At 47.2% G+C, this 20,097-nt stretch overlaps 1 protein-coding gene and 1 non-coding gene across 10 annotated transcripts in view; both read right to left on the minus strand.

The window, feature by feature from the left end:
* The window catches only part of LOC149357903 (uncharacterized), a 286,652-nt gene that overhangs the window by 121,396 nt on the left and 145,159 nt on the right, over positions 1-20,097 (minus strand). The window lies entirely within an intron of this gene.
* On the minus strand, positions 12,442-12,513 carry TRNAP-UGG (transfer RNA proline (anticodon UGG)). Its single transcript has one exon. It is a non-coding gene; the product is annotated as a tRNA-Pro (tRNA).

A 20,097-nucleotide genomic window follows, 5' to 3' on the forward strand; every position in this document is an offset into this window, starting at 1 on the left:
ATTGTTCTCAGTAAAAATGCCCTTAAAAACCATCTGACAAGGATTAAGTGAGAGATGTGACGATAGGATAGGCAAAAATCGCATGTAAACAAGTGTCGCAAATCTTTATGCCGCGAATGATTTCAGCTAGAAGACAGCAAATCAGCCTATAACCTCGGCTTTAAAAAAATCCAGGAGTCGCGAAATGTTTTGATACTGCGAACTAAGCCGAATCTACGAAGAAGGAGTACAAAAATGCAAAGCGGAACATTAAATTAGTTTTTCCGAGCAATAAGGATGAAGCAGGCAGGAAAACCTACCACAGTAATCAACAACTATTGCAATTTAATAACTAATGTGAAACGATTGTGCTTTTCGATACAAAATGAGTAAAGTTAAATAATATCTACGTGTAAGAGTACTTTCAAGGTCCTTTAAAGATCCGCCCTATCACTGCATTTAGCAACGGGGTACATTTTGTGAAATGTGTTGGGCAAGCAATTGAGTGTTAATTTTTTCGTTATGTCACACTCGCCTCGTTCAATGCATTGGCGTTGTTTTAGTCTGCTTGCCTACAACAAGTTGCACAATTATTTTAATGTGTGGTTCTAGAGAGATGCGTTTTCGTATTTTTCGCGCATAACTCGTACAGAACACGCGGCGGTGCTAGTTGTGAAAAAAGCAATTCATGGCTATACTCTTGTTGTTCTTAAGACGTGCACGCAGGAATACAGGATGGGACAGACGCTGTCTCATCCGGAACGGGACTGCTTGTTCTTATGAAATTACTGGTTCCAGAAAGAAAAAAAAAACTCGCAGGCCGTTTCCAGTCTTTTTTCGTCAGTTTATCATGATTACGATTTGCTGTTAACCTTTGGTGATTTTTTTTTCCGTGCTGTATGCACACCCTCGGCAAATCACAGATTATTTTTCAGCGTTACGTTTAGAAACTTGCCATCAAGTCAATCTATTTAAAATAGAAAAAAAAAAGCCCAAGCGCCCTACACAGCGAGCTACGCAGCCCCTGTACGTACGAGAAGTGGCTTTCCCGCACAGCTTGGAACATGATGGCGGACCTTCGCGCAACTCTGCTCCCTGCGGGAGCATATACAGGAACTCTATTTCCACAAATTCCGCCGCGCCACCAAGCGGCCGCGCAAAGCACTCTGGGAAAACGGAGCGCCGCGGCGCCCGCGGCGCCGCGCTCGCGTCTTTTCGTCCGTCTCTCCGACTGCGCCTGCTCACCGGAAAGCCTTCCTCTGCCATCTCGTCGCCATCGCTGTTTCTTATACCTGTGCTACATGGGAACGTTCGAATGACATCTGAGTCGAATGATATTCGAGAACTGGAATGACATTCGGACTCGACGGACGCGCGCGGTGCTACACGAAACCTTCCAAGCGCATTCGAAAGCCTCAGCTCGTTTTCAGTGTACAACGATGACGACGGCGGTGGTCACACTGCTCCGACAACGACACTATCACGGTCAACAGCAGCATGTGATTATAGTGAAATATCTAGTTTACTATAATATGATTGCAGTGGGACACGTTTTTCAGGCCAACGACACCGACGAATCCGATCGGCGGACGGTCAGCCTTGTCGGCGGTTGAGCGAAAGCACGGTGATGAGGCGGCGGTGCAAATATGTTCGCGCTTCTAAATGAGCGAAACGAACGGCCATATTTCACATGTGCAAACCTGAACAGTAACCAGCGATAAGCGCCTGCCAAATTAATTTCAGTCGACGATGACTCCCTTCCCTTCCGCGACGACTAGGCCTATAGCGAGTCCGTAGGATATTATCTGTGATTGCGGCGGTCTTGATGAGCGAATCACTAGCTTTAGCGAATGAAAATGGTCACCGAGTGTAGCTTTGGCAATAGTGACCTGAAATTAATTATTGCTTACATCGTTGGGCACGCATATGATGAACGTGAAACGCCGGTGTGACCCAGACTGCCGAGCCGTGCTTTACGGCCAGCAGCAGTCGTCGCCGTCGCTAGCTTGTGGATAACAAGTTAGGCCGTTTCAATTAAAGCGAACGGTCGCCAAACATACTTCTGGATAAAGTAGTTTAAAATAAAGTACTGGTCACGTCGGAGGAAGCCGGGACAAAAACGAGAAGCGCCGGTCCTGCGCGATGTCAACAGCCCGCGGTTGTTAAGTGTTTCTCAGGCGTGCGATCACATCATCGCTTCCCACACATTATCGCACTGCATAAACAAGCACGGCTACAGCCGGTAAAAAAGAAAACAGGTTGATTAATAGAACTAAAGCGCCGATTGCGTTTTATGTCATGAGAACGAGTACTAACTGTTCGTAAGCAGCGATGTAAACAACAGTTGTCCTCATGGCGCACTCCTGGGTAAATTTCATGCTGACGCGGTAAATGTTCACTGCTGTAATATATAATCTTCAAGCACTCCCTTAGACAGAACACGATCTATTTGCTAAACATGACACAGTTGGTTGACACAGTAAGCGTGACACAGTCGGATGTTGCGTTCCGCGGCCACGGATCACCAGCCGAGCACCAGCAGACGCAAAGACCGGCGTTCTCCCAATGCATGTATACACAGAGCCCTCGCCGCTCATGTACCCATGGTGGTGGTGAATAACTTTATTCATAAAGCCCCCACCCACCCAAAAAAAAAACGAAAATTATGCAGCAGCATTACGGGCGGCCTTCAGGCTGCCGGTTGTGGCGTCCTGGCCGTACCTAGTCGCGACGCCCTCTGCCCCGGTCACCAGCCGAAGTTGGATTCGCATGTGCCCATTGCTCTCCGTAATCACAGCAGGCGTCCGTTCCGCATACACTCGGTGTGGAAAGATCGTGGAGAGACGATCCATGTATCCCTTGCGCCCGCTAGTGTTGAAATGCGTACCACATGTTTTGTGGTGTTTCGAAGGCTTCCACAGGGTAAATCGCCCTTGCGAACCTTGCCGATTTATCCTCCGCACCCATTCTAGCTTCAGCTTCTTGTCCTCGGGGAATACGTGGTATGAAATGTTGATGTCCTTTCTCGTGTTGTTACTACAGCTGGGCACGCAGCACCTTTGACCGCCACCGCGATTCTAATCTGCAGACATGTCGAATGTCTAAAAAGAATCCCCACATAATTGCAGGAAGACTAAGAGATAACCACCACAGCAGTGCGCTGCAACATTTACAACGCGCGCGAGAAGACGCACGACGCCTGAACACGGCGGAACAACACAGCAACACGCTTGACAGCAGACGACGCAGGCGGCGACCGCTCCTTTCTCCCATCATGCTTTGCGCGGATCCGCTAGGGGATGGCGCGGCGCTGCAATTTGTGGAAAGGTCTAGCTCTAATTGACAGCTGTCGCCGTAGCTCAGAGGTAGAGCACCGGACGCGTAATTCGGAGGTCGTGGGTTCGGATCTCACCGGCGGCATGTGGTTGTTTTTTCTTCTGCTTTTCTAATCAATTAGCTTTAAGCGATGACATATTCAGTAATATTCTTAATTGATCAACACCACAAAATACATAAGTTAATTTTAAAAAAAAATCCCCTGTACGCCATGGTTTCTGTGGCTGTTGGCTTCTGTCATATTTACAACGAGCCCCTCATTCCCCTTCCTTGTTTGCTTAATTGCTTAGCGAGGGCCTCGATTCTGGCAGCCTTGATGCCATAGGAAGCATAAGAGGGTTCTCACACCGCTTCCACCCTCTCCGTTTGATGACGTTCTACGTCACACCTGCGGTAACTCAGGACGTTCTACGTCCACCGCTTATGAACGTGGGTGGCGCTGATGAACACTCTCAAGGTTAGGTTACTTGTAAACATAAATACCCCCGAAAGCAGAAGGTTTGACAGCCGTCGCCGTAGCTCAGAGGTAGAGCACCGGACGCGTAATTCGGAGGTCGTGGGTTCGGATCTCACCGGCGGCATGTGGTTGTTTTTTCTTCTGTTTTTCTAATCAATTAGCTTTAGCGATGACATATTCAGTAATATTCTAAATTGATCAACACCACAAAATACATAAGTTAATTAAAAAAAAATCCCCTGTACCCCATGGTTTCTGTGGCTGTTGGCTTCTGTCATATTTACAACGAGCCCCTCATCCCCTTCCTTGTTTGCTTAATTGCTTAGCGAGGGCCTCGATTCTAGCAGCCTTGATGCCATAGGAAGCATAAGAGGGTTCTCACACAGCTTCCACCCTCTCCGTTTGATGACGTTCTACGTCACACCTGCGGTAACTCAGGACGTTCTACGTCCACCGCTTATGAACGTGGGTGGCGCTGATGAACACTCTCAAGGTTAGGTTACTTGTAAACATAAATACCCCCGAAAGCAGAAGGTTTGACAGCCGTCGCCGTAGCTCAGAGGTAGAGCACCGGACGCGTAATTCGGAGGTCGTGGGTTCGGATCTCACCGGCGGCATGTGGTTGTTTTTTCTTCTGCTTTTCTAATCAATTAGCTTTAAGCGATGACATATTCAGTAATATTCTAAATTGATCAACACCACAAAATACATAGGTTAATTTAAAAAAAAAAATCCCCTGTACCCCATGGTTTCTGTGGCTGTTGGCTTCTGTCATATTTACAACGAGCCCCTCATTCCCCTTCCTTGTTTGCTTAATTGCTCTTATTTATGTTAGACGTACGTCTTTCTTGCATCCAGTTTACATCATTAGGCTGCTTATTTCCTCCAGAATTTTCCATCGCGTGCTGAAATGTATATCTTTCTCGCCTTGCGTCGATTTGCCCCGATTTGGGTTGAATCAAAGGTGGAAAAAGCGCGCGCGCGTGGGTGTCTATGCGTGCGTGTCCACGCGCGCGTACCTGGAAACTGAAGGAGCCGCTGCTATTTTCACACCATCTATTGTCTGGCAACTATAGCCTCGTTTACATGAACCCGACTTCGGCGGGTCGAGCCAGGAGATCGAGTTGAGAAAGGTCAGCCCAACTTGACGACTGCGTGTTTACATGAACTCGATTTTAGCGAGTCGAGACCGGTTCAACAGCAGCGGCACCAAGCGTCGAGCGGTGCAGCGGGACAGGGCAGTGGCAGCCTGGAAGATTGCGGCATGCACGGCTGCCTCGGAGGCGCTACGGCGCAAGCGAATAACAGATTCGCATTTATCACCTCCCCTTCCACTAACCCGACTCCGACTCCATCCGGTTTACATGCTATCTGCTGTTGGCGTCGAGTGAGTCAACCCACCCCCTGCAGCGGAGTTGACTGGACTCGCTCCCTCGACTCCGGGACCCGACTTTTAGGTGTTTACATGAACCCAGTAACCGGTTTTCAGCTCAGATCCTCAACTCAACCCGTCATGTAAACACCTCTTATAACATGCTTGTAATCATTTTCCGAGAATTCCTTTTCCTGCGGCGCTAGTCTACCCCACCTGCAGGAGGGGCGCGCACCTTTTGGCTCAGCTGGAAAGAGAAGGGGGCGGTCCTTTGTGCCAGTTCCGAAAGAGGGAACTTCTCAGCGCTATAGTCGGTTACAATTGAAGAACGAAGCGGCACATACAACTCAGGAGAGCCCCCCAGCCAGTCACGTCGATTTCTGTGGCTGTGCATGCAGCCAAGTCTGCGAAAGAGAGGGAAGGAGACAGCGTGTTGTCCCCGTGTCGCCGAGAGTGGAATGTCCTTTGTTCGGGATAAGGCTGCGCATAGCCTTAGCTGCATAGCCAGTAGTAGTTTATCAAAATAATAATAGCACAAAAAGAAAGGAAAAGATTTTGCTGCCCCGCATCTGCCATCGTCTCTAGGAGCACCTGAGCAGGGGCACCAGTAAGGAAAGGGATAACGAGCTGACAGGTAGGAGAGAAATAAGTGTGAAAAGACAGGGAGAAAAGAGAAGGTAGGTGTGGTAGGAAGCAGTAGGTGTGGCGCCCCCGTATATTGTCTCAGCTGCACTGGCCACCACATGGGGGAGGGAGCTGGGGCGCCTCTTTCGCATATGTCCGCGCGAGAGCGTTTTTTTGCGCAAAAGCGCTGAGTGCTCTCGGTGGGTCATGTTCGGCATCAGACGGTCGTGGCGGCTTCAGTCTCCAGCCGGAACAACGAACAACCGGCAGCACGAAGCGAAAGTCTGTCTCTTTCCCAATGCCAAAGCTGTCCTCGAAAAATAATACGACGCCCTGAATGCGTTTCGTAGCGTCAGGTGAAAAAATTGGCAGTGGCTTAGCTCTGCTATGCCTGCATATACGTAGCGTAAAGTGCTCCGGTGTTTCGGCCGCACGTTTCGCCTTGGCTCGATTGCTCCTACGCTGCTTGACGGCGAATTGCCAGGCCACAACCTCGGGATCGGAAGAATTTAAATTTGCCAGTCTTCTGCGCCGTTTGGCAGGGGCTCGACTCTCGTTAGCTTACCAGAGCTTACATGTCGAGCGCGACCGTCTTTTCTCCGCGCACCCTCCTCGCGCATGCGCAGTAGCGCGCGGCGCAAGTGTCGTAAACACGGCTCCGGCCAGCGCCTCCTAGAGGAGGCGCTGCTCCGGCTAAAGGTCACGCGTCGGAGAGGAGCGCACGCCGGCGGCGCCGGCAGCGAGGAGCTCGCACCGGCTGTGGCGAGGAGGCGACGCACCTGCGGCTCTCGTGACGTCACGCGGTTTTCGCGCATGCGCAGAACGGGCGGCGCGCACACACACACACACGCAAAACTCGGCTCTGACCCGCGTAGTGTGGCTTTACGCTACAAAACAATCCAGCAAAGCAATATGGCGGAAATCAGCTTGGAAGTTCGACACACACTACAGAGGGCAAAATGGAGGGAAACGTGCAAACATCGTAGAGATATCGTTCCCTCTCGTGAACACCTCCTGATTTTAAATGTTTAGCAGCGCCACACTCGTTATTTTTTTGAACTGTGATTATTTAGTACACGTGCGTAGGTGTACATGGCGCTACTTACTACATTTGTCTGCATTTATCGCATGTCCCTGCGTTATTGCTATTATTGTTTGTATTTTGTGGACTTTGTTGTTGGTAATCGTTACAAGTTGATTAAAAGAATCAGAGACCGATATTTTAAGAGTATATTTGGCAGAAAAAAAGAAGCCGCGGAACGTTTCAAGAGCTTGTACCCTTCATAAGGAGAGCAAAAAAGGTAGTTAAAATCAACTAGACATTGCACATTCCACAAAAGCCGTAGAGTAAAGGCGATGCTTAGCCGCGTAGAGCGAAGTATTAAGTTTCTTCACGCAAAATCTCAGAACTGCCACGTGCTGGTTACCTGAACAGTATTGCATTCCGTTTTCAACTATTTCGAAAAAACACCAAATTTGATCAGTAATAACTTTTAAACTAAACAAGGCAGATGGATGAAATTTTCAGAATGGAAGAGCGATTAGACGATCTCAAACTGTACAAAAAGTCGCCGCAGTGCAATGCATATCCCAAAAGGTATTGCGGATTACATTGTTCTGTTTTATATGCTTTTCAAACATGCGTGGCTAATAAACTAACCTATACACGTACTTCTAAATGCTTAAAAACGTTCACTAGCATCAGATCTCAAAGTATCTCGAAAGATTTTTTTCTAGGTGCAAGAGGTTTTTCACAATTTTGCATTTCCTGAGACAAGTTGAGCTCAACTGCCAGTTTTCACCTTTGCGTTTTCTTTTACAGTTGAAACAAATTTGCAGCTATCGTTAAACCAAATGCATTTTTTGAAAGCAGAGAAAACTAGCTTTTCGGAGATATCTGAACCATATTTATGAAGCGAACGAGCGAGGTACAGTCGACGTACAAACATCACCAAAAATGGTTCCCGCTCACCGTCAGAGTGGGACCGCCACCTTAAGCCTTCGATTAGTCATCCGCCGGGTCACTGCTCGTAGACAGTTGATGCAAGAGGGGGGTAGGGTTTCTAGGGAGAGTGTAACATTTCCTTGCGTCTGCTGAATGCGCCGTGACTCAAGTAAGAGCGTCCTGCGCGGGCGCGGCTCAGTGTCCAGCACAAGAGTTCCCTTGAAGTCAGTCTTGTCAACCCGCGCTTCGTTCCTTATTCATTTGTTTGACATCCGCTTTGTGCTGCTTCAATTTTTCGGGGAAGTGCTTGGTTTCGCCAATGTACTGCGTCCAGCTCGAGCAGGGGATCTTGTATACTGGCGTATGCTTTATTCTTTTTCTTTCGCTACCTTCCCGGGAACCGGAACGCTTGCCTCCACGAACCGCGTGACAACCGGAACGCTTGCCTCCACGAGTTTCACATAATGGAATGTGTTCGGAAACTGCACGCGAAAAGGAAACTTCACATTTTTCAAATGCGAAGAGCTTACAAGATACCACATTTTGGAACTAGACGCCTAACGATCCAGAAAAGCAACGCTCAGTATGGTTGCCACCTGATGTCCGCTGCCGAAAATCGCTGCTACGTTAAGACGCCACTAACTCGGAAAATGTAACAATTTAGGCAATCTCCTTGAGCGCTAAGGCTTCGCCATGTCCTGTGCTATGACTGAAAAGTATAAAATCGCTTGCATTCTTTGTATAACAAGGCCCTCTTAAAACACAGGAAAGGAAGCAACACATTAGGGCAGGCAATGTTTTGTTCTCAGCACTGTTCGTAATAACGTGACAAAAATTTCCGGACCCCAAGGCTGTGCATTTTCACCTGCTCATTGCCTGTACAGCTTTTCCATATTCATGGGGCGTGAACGCATGGAGAAAATTTGGTCCCTAGAATTGACCCTACTTCCAGTCGTACATATTAACGTAAACAGCCACGACTGCAGTGCCACACTCTTTTTCAGCCGCATGCAACAACAAATTTCTAGATACTTACTTAATGACCTCTGTATGAGCTGGCTCCTCCGGACGACGATGAAGCCTTTCATCTCCGTGCACCCGGGGTGCACAGCAAGCCTTCGCACATTGAAAAGGGAGCGGCGTTAAGTGCATGCGCGTCTGTGGCATCAAAGGAGAGTTTAATACTGCTTACCGCTATACACGACGATGATAATCCGGTCTTTTGTATTCTTGCTGTAATACTGCGAAAGAACGAGGGGCCGTCGGTGTCGAGAAAACTGATGCGTCACACACACACCGCCATGTCGGCGCGGCGAAACGGCAGCAGCCAACACTTGTATGCTGCGTAGACAATGAATGACCAGCCGCTGCTTCTGCACATATTGCTGGTTTGAGTGAGACGTTCATTGCAGCATGTTGCTGCTAAGGTCGATGATGTCCAGTCACTTATGTCACGACAAGCGCGCGAAAAAGAGCGGCCGGCAAGCTGGCGGGTGCGGGGAGGTCGACGCGTCACACAGCGTCGCACCAAGCGTTCTCCGAACACACTGGAGACTTCACAGGCACTGTCTGTGCAGAGCACACTGCTGCGCAAGGCTGCAACGATCCGGTGTCTTGTAACATGACAAACGGGCTTGAAGCAGCAAAAGCAGAAGCGAGCAGGCAGCGACGAGCGAGCAGGCGTCGTCACCTGCAAGTGCAGCGAACCGGCAGGTGCCACTAGGCGGCGGGCAGACACTAAGGAGTGCATAAAGGGTCTGAAGGAGTATTGAAGCTGACATACTCCTGCTTGGAAAAGTAGTAAAATCATGTGAATACTTTATTTTACTCCTCCATTTCGCGACAGCAGTAAAAAAGGAGGATTTCCTCATTTTTACTACTTAAAGTCGATTGCACAATTTTCAATAAGGAGTTTAAAAGCGGACACAAGCTATTTATACTCCTATTTGGGCTTGTTTGAGTTTGCAGTGTAGGACTGCTAACATCTTCTTGTGAAACAGAAAGCTCCCAAACAGTATTCCTACATCCCAAGGGTTGCGGAGAGTTCCATGGAACTTCGACAAATAATGTCATGTAAGTTTAATGTCTTTAAAACATCTTGTAAACGAGGGACGCGTCACGGCACAGGCACAGAGGTATCAAAACACCTGACACGCGTAAAGTCACATCTACACTCTACTTCATTTTTCGAAAGAAATTGGTGTTAGGAAGTTGTGCAGCTTTATCCGAGCCATGGAAAGCAGGAGCAAACAAGTAGCGGTAATGTCCACGCTATTGATTAAATAACAGAACAATGCAGACGATAAGCCTAGCCGCGAGTCAACTATACTTTCGGCAGCCAACCCAGGTTTTCAGTCTGTACTAAGAAAGCCCGGGTTAAGAACCCGCCTCAGCAGGAAATTGATGCACTTTTCTCAATAACAAAGTTGTCCACTGCACTTCAACAAGTCCACATTACCAATGCGCAAAGAAAAATTGGTATAACCTGTTTGATGACGAGAACAGTTTTTGGAGACGAAAAACACAGATGTTAGACTGCATCACTAATCTTACGGTAAAAGGAAACTCTAATAAACCAAGTGACTCACGTGCTGAGGGCAATGCAGTCGAAAGTGAGCTAGGTCCTAATCCTTTTATCGAACATTTGGGGGTATTAATTGCGTAGATGCTAAAAAAAAAATTCAAAAATGCGCACGCGGGTAACCTAGTTGAACTGTTAAAAGAACTGTCTGATTTCAGCACGGCAAGTGTATACTACTGCCAGATATGAGCATCCATGATTTTACGTTCGTGTTACAAATACTTCACATTATCAAGAGGGTCCATAATAAATAGCACCATCTCAGCATACCGGTAGTGGCAAATATGAAAGCTGTCTTGGTATCCTCACTTACGAAGCGATAATTCCAGCAAGCGCATCCTGACAAAAGGAAGCTCCCGTTCCAAATTCTGTCCTAGGCTATCAGGCCTTGAAAACACGATCTGGCGACAATAGTGCAACTTCACTGGAGCGGTAGTAATGAAAGGTAGTGAGAAGTGGTGGCTGTGGTGACGCTGGTGGCAACGACAACGATGGATGAATGATACTAAGTTCTCTTGAAAGGTAAATCTTCACTACCTGCCATTTATTACTGCGTCAGAGCAACCTAACTGCAAATGTAAGGGGCCCGTCCGGGATTTGAACCCGGCACCTCTCGCACCCAAAGCGAGAATCATACCCCTAGAACTACGGGCCACATGGGATATCGGTATAGAAACACGTCCTTGCGTAAGATACACAGAATACCGGTTTAAAGATCTCGTTCGGTTTTATTCCGCATCTGAGAGTCATATTCGTATTCACGAAGCTCTCCGCTTTAGCTAGTTAAAATTCCATAGGCGTTGCCTTTGTTTTATAGGACTGTGGTATTCAGGTGCCTTTATTTTTTTTTTGCAGATTGCGCAACCGTTACATCGCACAAGGAATACCATAAGGATGTGGACAAAGCAAGGAGTACAAGGGCACAAATACAAAGATATTTAAACTGCATGCGTAAGTAAGGCCTAAAATACAGCGCGCCTCACTCAGTAGCGACAGAGTCATTCTGAGCGAATGCCTGAGAACAACGGGCCCGACAATCTGTGAAAAGAAAACGTGACCCCTCCTCTCGGAGCGGCAACGGTGTAAACAGCGCAAGCGACTGTTCATAAGGAGGGAAGGAACACTCCTCACTAGAACAAAATGTCGCTACTACAAAACTATATCTATTTCAATAGCTGAGGCCAAAATTTCAGTATGGATGCAAAAACTAGTACACAAGACGGCTGCTCGCTCGTTCATGGGAATGGACTCTATATTTCAGCGCCACTAGAAAAATAATCTGCCCTGTCGTTGCTGTCGTTGCGCTCTGGCGAGAAGATACTGAAGGCGCCGCTCGATCTGCGCCCATTGTTCGCGGCGTCTAGCAGAGGCGGGTAGTGGACACGATCGATGCCAAGTGAGGTAATCCGGGCCATGTCTCAGCGTGTGACACTGTTGGACTGGAGAACCTCGGCATAAAGCTCCTGTGCTATGAGCGGTTGAATTTCACAATTACATGAAGATATTGCATCGAGAGGGAGATGAGGAGCGGTAAATTTCACTTCGTCTATGCTGGCAAAATTCTTTGGATCGGCCATTATATGGATTCAATGACTCATCAGCGTTCGGAATACGTCAGGGCCACCTAAACATGCCATGCCTAGCTCCACGCGCCTATACGCACTCAGAGCATTCCGCGCGAGCCGTAGTATAGCATATGGAGAGACGCATCTCCAGCAGAGTAAGCTGTTGGGCTAGTTGGTACTGTAAATTGAAGTTCATAGCTGTAGAGCTCTGCGATGTATACGACCTTCTTTCCGTCCTTCTTCATCCCTTCTTTGGCCTTGCGGCGTTGCGCTGAAAAACTACGAACTTAAGACAAGAATCTCCATGTGCCTAGTGCTGGACGCACTCCTTCTGGCGCTCATTTCACACCGCGAAGAAAAGAGCTCCTGTGGCAGCTGTACTCAGCTCAAGGTCTCGACACGGAAGTCGCGGCAGCCGCATCCTCCGATTGGTGAATGCCAGCCACGACAGCGCCCGCGTATCCAGCAGCGCTCCCACAGACGAGCTCCGGCGTAAGCCCGAGCGTGTAGGCGTTAGGCGTGAATGCCTCGAAAGTATCCCAAGAATCCGGGCTAGAGGTGCAAAGAAAAAAAAAAGTAGTCGGGCCCGTCCGGGATTTGAACCCGGGACCTCTCGCACCCAAAGCGAGAATCATACCCCTAGACCAACGGGCCCCATTTCTTCTTTATTTTTTTTCCTTTATTGCCTTCAAAGGCGTGGGAATACAGTGCATTACAACATATGTGACTATTTACATCGCTATTTACATGGCTACAGCACTCCTCCCTTCCCGCGACCATTCCAACTTCTTCAGTTGGGATAGATTCTGGAAAAGGGATACAATTTCTTCGTCAAAACCTCGGTATTTTAACACATCGTAAATTTTCAGGACACTATCAACAAAATATTGATACACAGATCTGGCTCCCGGATCGCAATGGCGATATGCCATGGCACTACGCCACACAGCATGCAAGCCAAGTAGAAAAATGGTGTCATATGGAGCTCCATCGTCTTCGACAGGCAGAAACCTAATGCCGTGCGGAGTGAGCGGCAAATCTTTCTTTATGGTTCGCTGCAACACGTCCCAAAAGAAGATTGCATTATTACAGTCGACAAAAACATGGTCAATTGTTTCCTCCTTCCTACACAGAAGGCAATGGGTGCCCCACGGGACGTACATGTCTCTTTCATGTAACCAGCTTTTAACAGGTAAGGTACCTGTGTGCAGCTGAAAGAAGAAAGTTTTTGCTGAAGGCGTTACCCACATTCTTCTTACCCTCTTTAACACATTTTGTCCCGGTGAAGCCCCAAAGGCTGACCGATACAAGGGAGCGGGAAAAAGGACGTGTAATAAGTCTTTCTTAAGTTGCCTGTTCTTCACGGTTGTCAAATATTCTCTGGAAAAACGGGTGACAAGGAATCGATAAGATGCGACAACCTCACGGAGGTAACGGGACACACTGTAGCGACCACCTCCGGCAGAGGAGATTACAAAGTCTGGGAGTGCATTTGGCAACATAAACTGAACAAAACACTGGAGGAAAGGGTTTCTTCTTTCGCGGAGAAACATGAAGCGCATGACCAATTGGCTTAAAAACAAGTGAGAGAGGGAGAGACCCCCCTCGGCGACTCGCCGAAAAAGATTCGTTCGGGAGGTTCTCTCCCAACTGGACTGCCATATAAATGTTGCAAAGATGCGATGGAACTTCTGTATATTCACCCGTGTACAGTACAACACCTGCAAGATGTACATTACCTTTGCTGCTAGAAAAACATTGCATACCGTGGCACGCGCGAACACTGAAAGGTCGCGCCCACGCCATTTAGATGTCATCTCTCTCATTTCACCGGCCTTCTTGCTCCAGACCGAATCGCTTTCACGATAGCAATCAAGAGGCACCCCAAGATATGTGCTCGGTGTAGTGGACCAGTGAACATTTTCAAATACATCTGGAGTCATGTCCCATGCGCCATGCCACAAACCAATGCACTTATCTATGTTTAACATGCTCCCACTCTGGGCACAAAAATCTTGTGTTGTTTTCAGTACAGCCGTAATGATTTCCCTGTCCGATGCAAAAAAGGCAACGTCATCCGCGTAAGCAAGCACACGAACTTCACACGAGTGGAAGCCAAAACCGCGTATTTCTTCATTCTGCAAAATTTTCTGGCAGAGTGGTTCAAGGAACAGTGAGAACAACAGCGGCGACAATGGACAACCTTGGCGTACAGATGAGCGTACATCTATACGGCGCGACAGTTCACCATTTATGACAAGATTTGTGGTGCAGTTTCTGTAAGCCATTTATTGCATGGAAAAACTTCCGTAAAAAGGGGGAAAACTCCAATCAAACTGGTTCTCGTCTCAAGTTACCGGGCTGCTTAATACGAGCCCGCCATAGCCCTAACTCAACACTGCATCCCCATCAAAACATCAAAATTCAGGGAGGCACACACATGCATCTAGGCACGGCAGCCAGCTTGGAGGTTCTTCGCGTGCAGCATATACACTCCTCACCAAAGCACACTGTTCACGAAACACAGATTTGGACGATCTTGGTGGCTTGGCATGTCTGTCCATCATACGGCTTTTCCAAAGACTGAATAGTCCCATCAACATTAACAGATCATAAGGCACAACATAGTTTTTGTCAACAGGCAGAAATCTAATAGTGTATGGTGTAATTTCAATGTCCTTCTTAAGAGTTCGTTGTAGTATGTCCCAAAAGAACATGGCATCACGGCACAGGATGAAGCAATGATCAATTGTCTCAGGCACGTTACACAGACGCCAATTCACATTCCACGGTACAAACATCCCCTTGTCATTAAGAAATGTCTTGACAGGCAGCGTCGCTCTGTGCAGGAGTCGTGCAATCAATCCGTGTATAAAGGCGCATTTACATAAGCAATCTAAGATCAGAATTGATTTTTTTTTGGTCTCATTAAAAGGCCGCAACTGATTGCATATCGTCAAACTCCTCTGCTACTGCTGCCGATTAATAATCTAGAGACTTAGCGTCATTACTAGCGCAATACACCATTGACGTTCACAACACCCGGTTTGTCGACGAAGCCTGCCATTTATTAAGGCGAAAGCCTTTAATGACTCATGCTCGCGGTGTCCGTCCATGCTCGAGGCGTCCGTCCTTGCGCTGGAATCGCGCCAACTGTGGCCTCTACTCCGCGCACCGGCGCAACCTCCTAAGTAATTTCCTTTCCTCAAATTCATTTTCTCCATTACGGGCTATCTTTCTGTTTCTTCTTTACCTCCCACTTCCTCCCTTCTTCTGCAAACGGATGACGGGTGTCCAGCGAGATATGCGAAACAGTTACTGAGTAATTTTCTTTTCTCAAATACAATTTTCATTTTCTTCACTATGGCCCCTCTTTGTCTTTCTTCTCATACACTCCCACTTCCTCTCTTTCTGTACAGTGCTGTTCGGGTGTCCACCGCGAGGGTTGCTAGGCAACGGCTCTAGCTCCAGCAACTACAACACAAAAAAGCGCGATTCAGGCGTCTACTGACTAAGGGAGCCAGTTATGCGCCTTCCTTTCCTTAAAATGATCGAAGTGTAAAACGTCAACGCCAACGCCAATGAACACAATGAACGCCGAATGGACAACGGCGACGGTGACACCGCGAAACGGGCGCCAAAGAGCTGCGCTCTAAAACAGTGTAATCAAAAAAGCGACCACAGTGACCAAAGACAATAAAAACCGCACATGCGCGAAGCCCGCCACGCACCAAGCGGTTAAGGGAAGCGGCGGTGGGTTCACCGCAAGGCTTTCGCCAAGCACACTTTAAAATTTCCAAAGTGTCTTCGGTATTTTTTTTTAAAATATAGTCTCTATGAGGCACAAAGAGATAGCTTTTGCGGCATAGTAATAGCAGTGTTGACGGAGCTCAGAAAAAAAGATGAATCATGTTCACTAGCAAACTGGTTAAGAAATTTATTGAAGTTATCTTTTGAAGTACTGTAATGAGGGCCTTGGTTGATGTTGGAGCTTTTCTCCAGCACAGGTGGTATAGAGAAGTTTAGCAGAGTGGTTTGTTGGCCGAGTTGGTTTGCCATATTGAAATATACCTGCGCTTAAAAGACACGGACTGAAAGATAGAGACACACACACATAGCGCTGGACTTACAACTGAATCTTTATTCGGGAAACACTGCTCTTTATGCACACCAGCAGCTGATAAAAAATGGAAGATGGTAACACCCGGATGATAAAAAATCGACAAACTGTCTCGTCACATGTCCAGTCCTACCTTCCCTATTGCAAAAATGCCCTTTCCTTTGATAGTAGTGAAAGGGACGTGCTACTCACGCATGCATCCCCACTGTCCGCTATGCTCATGGCTTCAATTATTTCACGCGCCGTTTGGTCACGGTTCCTGCTTACTATCTTCGTCTCGTTATAGGTAGGTACACATTTACACTCTTGACAATGAACCACCAAATTCCCATCGCCTTTCCGTTCCATGTTCTTCCGATGTTCACGGAGCCGCTCGTTCAAACATCGCCCCGTTTGGCCTACATATGCTTTGCCACATGTAAGCGGCAACCTGTATACCACTCCTTCTGCGCATGCGACCATGGGGACTTGGTGTTTCTTTTTACACCCCTTAGTTTTTCTTTCTGGGTACGTTACTATTTTGCATAAGTTTTCCAATTTGTCCGGGGCTGAAAAAACGACCCTAGTTTTTACCTTCGAACCAATTCTTTTAAGATTATGGGACACCCCATGAATGTACGGAATCACCACCGTTTTCTCCTTTTGTTTTTTTCCCTCCTTGCTAGGCACCGTACCTTTTTTGCCAAATTTCTTGAGCATGCTTTTTGCAACCGACACTAAAACCTGATTCGGATAACCTGCTTCCCTTAGCCTCACCACCTGCTGCTCAAAACTTTCTTTGACTAATTCAGGGCAAGATTTCTTCAACGCATTTTGAAAACATAACCTCACGATTGCCCTCTTCACTAATTTTGAATGTGCAGAGCTGAACGGAAGCAAACCTTTGTTACCTCTAGGCTGGTACATCCAAAATGTCCCATCAGGCGCCAGTGACAGCTTGATATCGAGGAAGCGTATCGTGCCTTCGTTCATTTCTTCATATGTGATTATTAGTGGGTTAAGGGTTTTACTAAAAACAGCAAGTAGCTCTTGCACAGCAGAGTCGTAAATACCGTCAAGGTGATTAAAGACCACTAAAAAGTCATCCACAAACCGGAACACTTTAACGCCATCAACTTTGTTTTGATCTCGCAACAGGATAGCCAACTTTCTGTCACATTGGGCAAGGAAAATGTTACTTAGAACTGGCGCGATACACGACCCGATGCAAACACCTTTCTTCTGCCGATGAACCGCATCATTCCAAGTGACGCACGTGGCAGCCAAACAGAAGGACAACATTTCCAGAAAATTGCTCACGCACATTCCCGTTTCATTTTGGAATGCTACACTTCCAAACTGATCAATGCAATCAGCCACGCATTGAAGCAACTCCTGATGTGGCAAGGAATAATATAGATCCTTTATATCAAACGAGCACGCCATGAACCGACTGTCTTTATGATTGTCCAGAAAAGTTATAACCTGTTGGGAATCCTTCACCAAAAACGGATCATCGATGCTCAGTAGGTTGAGCTTGCCTTTAAGAAATTCAGCAATTGACTTTTGCCATGTTCCCGACTCAGATACAATAACCCTTAGGGGACAACCAGGCTTGTGGGTCTTAGCCGTAAACATAAATTTCAGACTATTGCATTCACTCTTGTCTATACTCGAAACGAGTCTAGTTAATTCCAGTTTTTCACATAGTTTCTTCCCCTAAGGGGTGTAAAAAGAAGGGGTGTAAAAAGACTAAGGGGTGTAAAAAACTAAGGGGTGTAAAAAGAAACACCAAGTCCCCATGGTCGCATGCGCAGAAGGAGTGGTATACAGGTTGCCGCTTACATGTGGCAAAGCATATGTAGGCCAAACGGGGCGATGTTTGAACGAGCGGCTCCGTGAACATCGGAAGAACATGGAACGGAAAGGCGATGGGAATTTGGTGGTTCATTGTCAAGAGTGTAAATGTGTACCTACCTATAACGAGACGAAGATAGTAAGCAGGAACCGTGACCAAACGGCGCGTGAAATAATTGAAGCCATGAGCATAGCGGACAGTGGGGATGCATGCGTGAGTAGCACGTCCCTTTCACTATCAAAGGAAAGGGCATTTTTGCAAAAGGGAAGGTAGGACTGGACATGTGACGAGACAGTTTGTCGATTTTTTATCATCCGGGTGTTACCATCTTCCATTTTTTATCAGCTGCGGGTGTGCATAAAGAGCAGTGTTTCCCGAATAAAGATTCAGTTGTAAGTCCAGCGCTATGTGTGTGTGTCTCTATATTTCAGTCCGTGTCTTTTAAGCGCAGGTATATTTCGGTATAGAGAAGGACAAGTGACTCATGCGCCCTGGAGTCACGTCTACAGGTGACAGTTGCTGAGCGCGCTACACCGACACGCGCTTTTCGAATGGCGCACTAGAAGGTCTAAATTTGTTGAGCCACAGCTCCCAGGGCAGTCGCGTATTCGAACTGTAAAAGCCGATAAAAGTATTACTAATGGCCAGCCACAAATCTATACCACAGTTCAGTGCTTCGATTCCGCTAACACTGTTTTAAAATGCCGGTAAAGAAATGTTTAGGCCATAGAAAGCCTACCACTAAAAAATTGTGGCGGCTTCGCTTAAACGCCTGCTGTATAGTCATTTCACGGAGGGGTCGAAGAGTGGCGCCATGTTCGCCATTGGGCTGTGGGGAGCAGCTGTCTGCATTATGTGGAACACAAATCTCCCACACACTCTTCCCACAGCCCAAAGATCACTTGCCAGAGGGTGGTAGAAAGTTCTGTAAAACTTACCGATAGTTATGTGATGCAAGATAAATGCTTTTCACATCTAGTAGACGAAGGACACAAAACGATACAAGCGCAAAGGTAATAAAAACAAATGACTTGCATCAGGTGATATAAACTCCTTGCTTCATTTGAAAAAAAAAAAAACAGTTGTTCGGAAGTTGTGCAGCTTTATCCGAGCCTTGGAGGGTAGGAGTAAACAAGTGGAGATATTGATCATGCTGTAAATTAAAAAATTGCGAGGAACTTTAGCGGCTAAAGTGCTGAAAGGCGAAAGCCTGAGTGCTGCATTCTGCTACACGATTGTTCACTTCACATTTTGTTGGTGCATTAATTAACTGCCAATTAATGACGCTTAAGCTTCGCCTTTAGGAGTGGAACGCGACAGCCTGTTGTAGCGCTGCCACGGAGTCCATTGAACGGCACCACCCGTTCGGCGCGATGCCTTGCCCTTTGAACGCAACGCTTTTTAAGGAAAGTAAATGGCGCAGTAATTCTCTGTCGTCTCGGTGGACACCTGAGCCGCACCGTACAGGAAGGGAGGAAGTGGAGTGAAAGAAGAAAGAGGGGCCGTAATGAAGAAAATGAAAATTGTATTTGAGGAAAGGAAATTACGCATTAACTGTCTCGCATATATCAGTAGTACTAGTCGAAAATTGTATTTGACGAAAGAAAGTTGCGCAGTAACTGTCTCACATATTTCGGTGGACACCCGTCAAAATTCGCGCGTGGTGACATCACGACAATTTGGACCAATCTGAAACGCGGACAAATACGCCTTGCTCGTCAGTAAATTGTTTGTTGAGGAAAGGAAATGTATCTGTCTCGCATATCTCGGTGCACACCTGAACCTCGCCGTAACGGGAAGGGAGGAAGATGGGAGTGAACGAAGACACTGTATTCACTAGACGCACCTTTGTTCATTCCAAACCATCGAGCTGGCATAGCCGAGTGGTAGTGTGCTCGACTCGCACTCCGGAGACCGGGGTTCGATTCCCAAGCTCGGCCAATTTCTCACTCGGTTTTATTTATTTATCTGGCCTGACTAGAAAGGTTAATTGGACTAATTGGTTAAGTAAGCAATTAACTAAACTCAAACTTACATGGAGCATCATTATACGATCCCTTTAATTGGTTGCATGGTTAGTAGCCAAAGTACAATTGGCCCCGTTTGAAATTCGCGCACTGTGACGTTACGACCGTTTCGACCAACTGAAAAGCGTGACATTTCTTGTCGACAGCTCCTGCTTACAACGATGAGGCATTAAAGGCTTTCGCCTTAAAAATAGGCCAACGAATAAGATAAAACCTAGCTGCGGGCCAACCATATTTCCTCCAGCTGACCCAGG

Source organism: Amblyomma mixtum, chromosome 3, assembly GCF_055824585.1.
Source record: "Amblyomma mixtum isolate Tamu chromosome 3, ASM5582458v1, whole genome shotgun sequence".
Taxonomy (NCBI): Eukaryota; Metazoa; Arthropoda; class Arachnida; order Ixodida; family Ixodidae; genus Amblyomma; species Amblyomma mixtum.